The sequence below is a fragment of the Schistocerca americana genome, chromosome 8 (assembly GCF_021461395.2).
Source record: "Schistocerca americana isolate TAMUIC-IGC-003095 chromosome 8, iqSchAmer2.1, whole genome shotgun sequence".
NCBI classification, from domain to species: Eukaryota; Metazoa; Arthropoda; class Insecta; order Orthoptera; family Acrididae; genus Schistocerca; species Schistocerca americana.
In genome coordinates, this window is record NC_060126.1 from 34,764,402 (window position 1) to 34,772,493 (window position 8,092).

Genomic DNA, 8,092 nt, shown 5'->3' on the forward strand with positions numbered 1-8,092 from the left:
CTTGAAAGGAGGATATAAGATGAACATCAACAAAAGCAAAACGAGGATAATGGAATGTAGTCGAATTAAGTCGGGTGATGCTGAGGGAATTAGATTAGGAAATGAGCCACTTAAAGTAGTAAAGGAGTTTTGCTATATGGGGAGCAAAATAACTGATGATGGTCGAAGTAGAGAAGATATAAAATGTAGACTGGCAATGCCAAGGAAAGCGTTTCTGAAGAAGAGAAATTTGTTAACATCGAGTATAGATTTAAGTGTCAGGAATTTGTTTCTGAAAGTATTTGTATGGAGTGTAGCCATGTATGGAAGTGAAAGATGGACGATAAATAGTTTGGACAAGAAGAGAATAGAAGCTTTCGAAATGTGGTGCTACAGAAGAATTCTGAAGATTAGATGGGTAGATCACATAACTAATGACGAAGTATTGAATAGGATTGGGGAGAAGAGAAGTTTGTGGCACAACTTGACCAGAAGAAGGGATCGGTTGGTAAGACATGTTCTGAGGCATCAAGGGATCACCAATTTAGTATTGGAGGGCAGCGTGGAGGGTAAAAATCGTAGAGGGAGACCAAGAGATGAATACACTAAGCATATTCAGAAGGATGTAGGTTGCAGTAGGTACTGGGAGATGAAGAAGCTTGTACAGGATAGAGTAGCATGGAGAGCTGCATCAAACCAGTCTCAGGACTGAAGACCACAACAACAACAACAACATGTTAGAGTGATACACTCCACGCAAAAGTGTGTCCGAAATTTAGGTCACAGAACTGCTGTACTGAAGTAATTACTTGATTTCTCTTGAATTCTTGAATCATTTGAAGTGCGTCCTCGATATAGTGCCTTGAAAAAAAATTGTGCTAACGCCGGCAAATTAAGTCTTCCCTTGCGACGACACAGTTTGAATGCCCTTGTACCAGATACAGTAACTTCTGATGTGAAACGTTTTCCATTTCAAAATCCACACTGTAAATTGATCAGATCACAACTGTTTCTGACAGAATTATGTGGCATTCCCTTCAGTGGACATTTAAATGTATCATTCAATGAAACAGTTGCATTATCATTTGAATGTCCACATTCCTATTACCTTCTTGACGCAAAAACAGCCTCTGTCTAGCTCTGCGTCTTTGACCCGTTAGTGTTTTTCTTCTAGGCATAGCTAAAACGAATATGGTTCCCGTGTAGTAAGGGAAGCTGGAATTGATAGTTACTCAAAATGAAGAAATTAAAAATTAGGAACTTCAGATTTTCTGGTAGCGGCGGCAAATGTCCAAAAAGTTATTCTTGCAGAAAAAATAAGCGATATAACGACGCCAATATTCAACGTTGTTTACAGACTTTGTTACAATGATTTCCACAGCTGACAACATCGTACTGGAGGATGTCACATTATAGCCGCCCGGTATGCGAGTATAACTGCAGATGAATCATGTAAACATGAACGTCCCTAGAATGAGATTTCACGAAACGTTGTCACTTTCGTGTGTCATTTCTATCGTAGCAGATGATCGGCGCGCAGGACAGAAGTTGGCAGCACTTCAGTTTTAGATCACGTATTGGAATTTATTTAACGAATATCAAAGCATCTACTTCCTGATGTGATCGAAGAGTATTTAAGCGGGAATAATTGTGAATGTCCGTTACGGATCATTTTATTGAGAGATTTTGTACGCCAAGTCGAAAACTGTGTTCCGGCAAGTCGTCATACAAGTTCTTTCCCGATACTGGTTCGCTAAATCACTATGAAGTAAGGAACACAAATACTCTGTCATACTGTGAGAAAAACAGTGGTAGTCAAACCGGCTTTAGTGCCTTTTTTAAACGTTAAGTCATTCCTTCGATATGGACAGTGGCTGTGTATCTTTGCCCTCAGATTCACTGAATTAAATAAACATTAAGAGTTGTACAAAGAAATGTGCGTTAGAAACGAATACCTATGGTTTAATATTCCTTTCTGGCAGTATTTGTGAGTAAGAAAAAGTAAGACTAATTTTTTACTTTAGTTAGTGACTCTAGGCGTGAGTTACAGAAGACCAAGAGTCAACATTGCGCAGTTCTGGGAGACGAATACTTCAATTAATTTTTGTACAGGTCTTCATCGGACTAGACCAGGGAGCAGATTTGTGAAATGCGCAGACGTAAGTGAACACTAGTAGTGGAAGGTTAATCCAAACCATCGTGCCAATTTTGTCATTCACACGTTACGCACAGCCATACTCCTACAGTTCATCATTTTGTATTCCCTGTACCAATGTTAAATCCAATTCCATTATTCGCCTGGTGTCTTCATTTCACAAACGCCGTTTTACTCCAGCGCAAACATCATCTTGTTTAACACATAATTTGCATTCCATAGGCTAATTATTTTATTCTCTTTCTCAGTGCCGTCACTTCTGTGCCATACGTAACACTTTGCACAAAAATCTTCTATAACCACTTCTTTCTATCTTTCGATATAACTGCACCCAGTACTTTTATTTTCACAGCGAGCAGTATAAAGACAGTATTGCGGATATGCAATTTGATGTCAGACGATCAGCTACTTAGATCATCACCATCCGAGCATCATGGGAGACTTACACCTGTTCGGAGGATTCTTTGAAAGCGTGGTGTAATTCGTATAAAAGAGACTACTGAAACCTATTCTAGTGCAATGCCGCAATGTTTGCAATCTGTGGCTGTAGCCGTCGATGTGATCTTAATAGGATGGCATTCTGTAGACGAAAGGGTAACTCGAAGAGCATGGTTCTAAATGGAACTTTTGAAAGAAAGACAACATTTCCAAAGAACCCAGTTCGATAAATATATAGGAAACTGGTGCTGAAGATAATATATGCAGTGTTTCCGCTGGCTGCCTACTTAATCAATGCGGGGATTTCTGGGATAATGTAAAGGAGGCTATGGTCCATAAGAATGCATTACGTACTGGCCCAGTCGCGAAAGATATCAATCAAAATTGTTGCTTAGAATCCGTCTTGACTGCATAAAATGTTTATTCATATGACCGGTTTCGGCTCCTCTAAAACCATCTTCAGATCTGCAATTTCGGTTACAGGAATAACAAGTCCACACACAGTAACCTTCACAAGCTGCGTCAAAATTGTTATGGGGCGCACTCTGGTCTTTATTGTACATGGCTCTAGTAGGTTTCTGAGCGTTTCTACATCAGCATCTATTCTCCGTAAACCACTGAAGTGCATGGCAGAAGATGCTTCTCATCATACTTCACAGTGTCCTCTCTTTCCGCTAAATTCGCATAGGGTCTGAGGGAAGTGTGATCGCTCAGTCACATTTGTGCACACTGTGATTAGTGCGATCTTGTCTCTGCGATCCCTTATGTGTGGGATTCTGCTGTTATCATAAGTTTCTCAAGTAATTGCAGTTTCTTCAACATACAATTATATTTTCATGGGGTCGTTGTCGTCTATATTAAGGTGTTTTCTACGTACTGTTTTTGAACATTTCTGTGATTCTCTGTCATGGGTCAGACAAATCTTTTAACATTCGTGCTGTCCATTTTGCACTAATTTGATATCCCTTACCAGTTGTATTTGCTATGAAATCAACACTAAAGGACAATATTGATGTACAACTGATTTCTAAGGGATGTTTTTCGATGACTCACTGCCTTTCCCCAGTGTCGTACCGATGAACCATCGTCTACTACCTGCTTTACCAACCACTAAGCCCACTCGATCTTCATGCTGATATCCCTACAAACGGCTGCCGCCAGGTATCTGTATGAGTTGAAAGATTCCAGCCTTACATCAGTGATACTGAAATCAAAGTAGACTAGGTTTTGCATTGTTGTAAGTGCACAGTTTTACATTTCTGACCATTTAACGCAATCTGATAACGTTTGCATAACCCTTAACTCTTAAAGAACGTGAATATTTATAAAGTTTTTGTGTCACAGAACACTTCATTCTGTATAAATGAATCAACTGCAAAAAAAAAAAAAAAATAAATAAATAAATAAATAAATTTGAATATGTATTTTGTCGCGCTATGTCATTAACATACAGCACAAACAGGAAGAGTCGCAACATACTTCCCCGTGGCACAATCGCAGTTACCTCTACTTCTTCCACGTCCAAGATAACATGTTGTGTTCTTGCTACAAAATAGTCGAAAACGCAACCTCAAATTTTTTGGTACCGCATAAGATCGTACTTTAGCTAATAACTTAGATGTATTTGTGATGTCAATGCTTCTTGGAAGACAAGAAATGTTGTATGCACTTGTCTGTGATGTTCAGTTTCTTTCACAGAGGTGAAATGTGAGAAGAGCAGAGAGTGCATTTTGCTTCATCGATGTCTTTGAAACTCATGTTGGTCGGCAAGGATGAGGTCTTTCTTTTTTGGAGATAATCGTTAATGCAAGCCTAATTTACATTTGCTATCCTATTGACAGATCAACAGTACTTTCTTTTAGTGTAGATGACTCAGATATCGTACATGCAATTTTGAAAAATTTTTCAAATGAAATCTGGTCATAGTGGTATGAATTTTCAGCTGATGACTCCCTCAGTGCAAAACATTAGTGGTACAGCTGTATCGAAGTACTGATGTACGAAAGGATCTTTATCTACAAACGCTGTTGCTGGCATCAGTATGGAATGGTTCAACTTTTATAAAAATTCAGAACAATTATTCCTCTGCAACTGTTGCTGAAAGTTATTAAAACTGTGTAATTTCCATTAATAAGGATATCAACAGTGCATTTAATTAAAGTAACAATAACTTAAATAGACTTTTTCCCTGATTTATGAGCCAAAACAAACAACCTTATCTTCTGTACTGTTAATCTTTTAATTCTCAAGTCTGTGGCAGCATTCTGCCTAATGTGTGCCATATTTTGTATGCTGTGTAGTATAGTATATGTTGCTCTCTTTGTTTGTCGTTAATATGGCGTCTCCATCCTGAAATAAAATTTCAATTCTTTGGATAGTTGTAGTTTGATGACGAAAAATAGACATGACAACATTAAGAACATGTAAGTTTAATTTTTTGTACATGCAGTCATTCATTATTGGCTGTACAACTCCATCTGATAAGTATTTCAGCCGTTTTCGCCGCCAAAAAAAAAATCCTTAATGCATACTCGATTGAGGTTCACTTGGTTTTTGACGGTCTCAAACGGTGTTACATTACATCGCCATTAAATAATAGCTCATAACATAGATTGTAGCTAGTACGTGGAAGTCAGTAGCAGTTGAGACTGCTGATCAGAAATTTTTATTGTTTATTTTGATAAATTGGAAATTTATTTTTATCTTTACTGCCATATTTGAAATTATCTATGTGATGCTTGATCTCTCCGATGGGCCCAAATGAACAGACACCATTTTGATCCTACAACCACTATGATTTAATCAATGTCCAGTGTTCGTATGAGAAAATTATGGTAGACCTGGTTTCGACCTCAGATGTGCTGAACACTGCACACTGAACACTGCACCATCTAGACTCAGTGGTCTTCACAACTGCAGATACTACCCAAGCACCCTTCCTGTCAGACCAAAATTCTCAACTTACTCACACAATACTGACGTAGAGCCCCTTGCCTATTATCCTCATTACCATAAAAAATCGCACAGCACATAAAATGAAGGTGAGAATTCCCAATGATCACTTTAATGGACGGGCACAGCACGCTTGAACTCTGATTGGAATTGGAGAAATGCCGCAAATAACGAGGATAATGGGCAAGGGGCACTACAACAGTTGTTGTTGTTGTTGTTGTAGTCTTCAGTCCTGAGACTGGTTTGATGCAGCTCTCCATGCTACTCTATCCTGTGCAAGCTTCTTCATCTCCCAGTACTTACTGCAACCGACGTCCTTCTGAATCTGCTTAGTGTATTCATCTCTTGGTCTCCCTCTATGATTTTTACCCTCCACACTGCCCTCCAATGCTAAATTTGTGATCCCTTGATGCCTCAGAACATGTCCTACCAACCGGTCCCTTCTTCTTGTCAAGTTGTGCCACAAACTCCTCCCCAATTCTATTCAATACCTCCTCATTAGTTATGTGATCTACCAATCTAATCTTCAGCATTCTTCTGTAGCACCACATTTCGAAAGCTTCTATTCTCTTCTTGTCCAAACTATTTATCGTCCATGTTTCACTTCCATACATGGCTACACTCCATACAAATACTTTCAGAAACGACTTCCTGACACTTAAATCTATACTCAAAGTTAACAAATTTCTCTTCTTCAGAAACGCTTTCCTTGCCATTGCCAATCTACATTTTATATCCACTCTACTTCGACCATCAGTTATTTTGCTCCTCAAATAGCAAAACTCCTTTACTACTTTAAGTGTCTCATTTCTTAATCTAATTCCCTCAGCATCATCCAACTTAATTCGACTTCATTCCGTTATCCTCGTTTTGCTTTTGTTGATGTTCATCTTATATCCTCCTTTCAAGACACTGTCCATTCCGTTCAACTGTTCTTCCAAGTCCTTTGCTGTCTCTGACAGAATTACAATGTCATCGGCAAACCTCAAGTTTTTATTTCTTATCCATGGATTTTAATACCTACTCCGAATTTTTCTTTTAGCTCCTTTACTGCTTGCTCAATATACAGATTTAATAACATCGGGGAGAGGCTACAACCCTGTCTCACTCCCTTCCCAACCACTGCTTCCCTTTCATGTCCCTCGACTCTTATAACTGCCATCTGGTTTCTGTACAAATTGTAAATAGCCTTTTGCTCCCTGTATTTTACCCCTGCCACCTTTATAATTTGAAAAAGAGTATTCCAGTCAACATTGTCAAAAGCTTTCTCCAAGTCTAAAAATGCTAGAAACGTAGGTTTGCCTTTCCTTAATCTTTCTTCTAAGATAAGTCGTAAGGTCAGTATTGCCTCACGTGTTCCAATATTTCTACGGAATCCAAACTAATCTTCCCCAAGGTAGGCTTCTACTAGCTTTTCCATTCGTCTGTAAAGAATTCCCATTAGTATTTTGCAGCCGTGGCTTATTAAACTAATAGTTCGGTAATTTTCACATCTGTCAACACCTGCTTTCTTTGGGATTGGAATTATTATATTCTTCTTGAAGTCTGGGGGTATTTCGCCATACATCTTGCTCACCACATGGTAGAGTTTTGTCAGAACTGGCTCTCCCAAGGCCATCAGTAGTCCTAATGGAATGTTGTCTACTCCCGGGGCCTTGCTTCGAATCAGGTCTTTCAGTGCTCTGTCAAACTCTTCACGCAGTATTGTATCTCCCATTTCGTCTTCATCTACATTCTCTTCCATTTCCAGAATATTGTCCTCAAGTATGTCGCCCTTGTATAGACCCTCTGATACTCCTTCCACGTTTCTGCTTTCCCTTCTTTGCTTAGAACTGGGTTTCCATTTGAGCTCTTGATATTCATACAAGTGGTTCTCTTTTCTCCAAAGGTCTCTTTAATTTTCCTGTAGGCAGTATCTATCTTACCCCTAGTGCGATAAGCCTCCACATCCTTACATTTGTCCTCTAGCCATCCATGCTTAGCCATTTTGCATTTCCTGTCGATCTCATTTTTGAGACGTTTGTATTCCTTTTTGCCTGCTTCATTTACTGCATTTTTATATTTTCTCTTTTTATCAATTAAATTCAATATTTCTTCTGTTACCCAAGGATTTCTACTAGCCCTAGTCTTTTTACCTACTTGAAGCTCTGCTGCCTTCACTACTTCATCCCTCAAAGCTACCCATTCTTCTTCTACTGTATTTCTTTCCCCCATTTGTGACAATTGTTCCCTTATGCTCTCCCTGAAACTTTGTACAACCTCTGGTTTAATCAGTTTGTGCAGATCCCATCTCCTTAAATTCCCACCTTTTTGAAGTTTCTTCAGTTTTAATCTACAGCTCATAACCAATAGATTGTGGTCAGAGTCGACATCTGCCCCTGGAAATGTCTCACAATTTAATACGTGGTTCCTAAATCTCTGTCTTACCATTATGTAATCTGTCTGATACCTTCTAGTATTTTCAGGATTCTTCCATGTGTACAACCTTCTTTTATGATTCTTGAACCAAGTGTTACAAAAGTAGTGGATGGTAAATGTTGAGAATTTAACCTGACAGGAGGTCTGCTA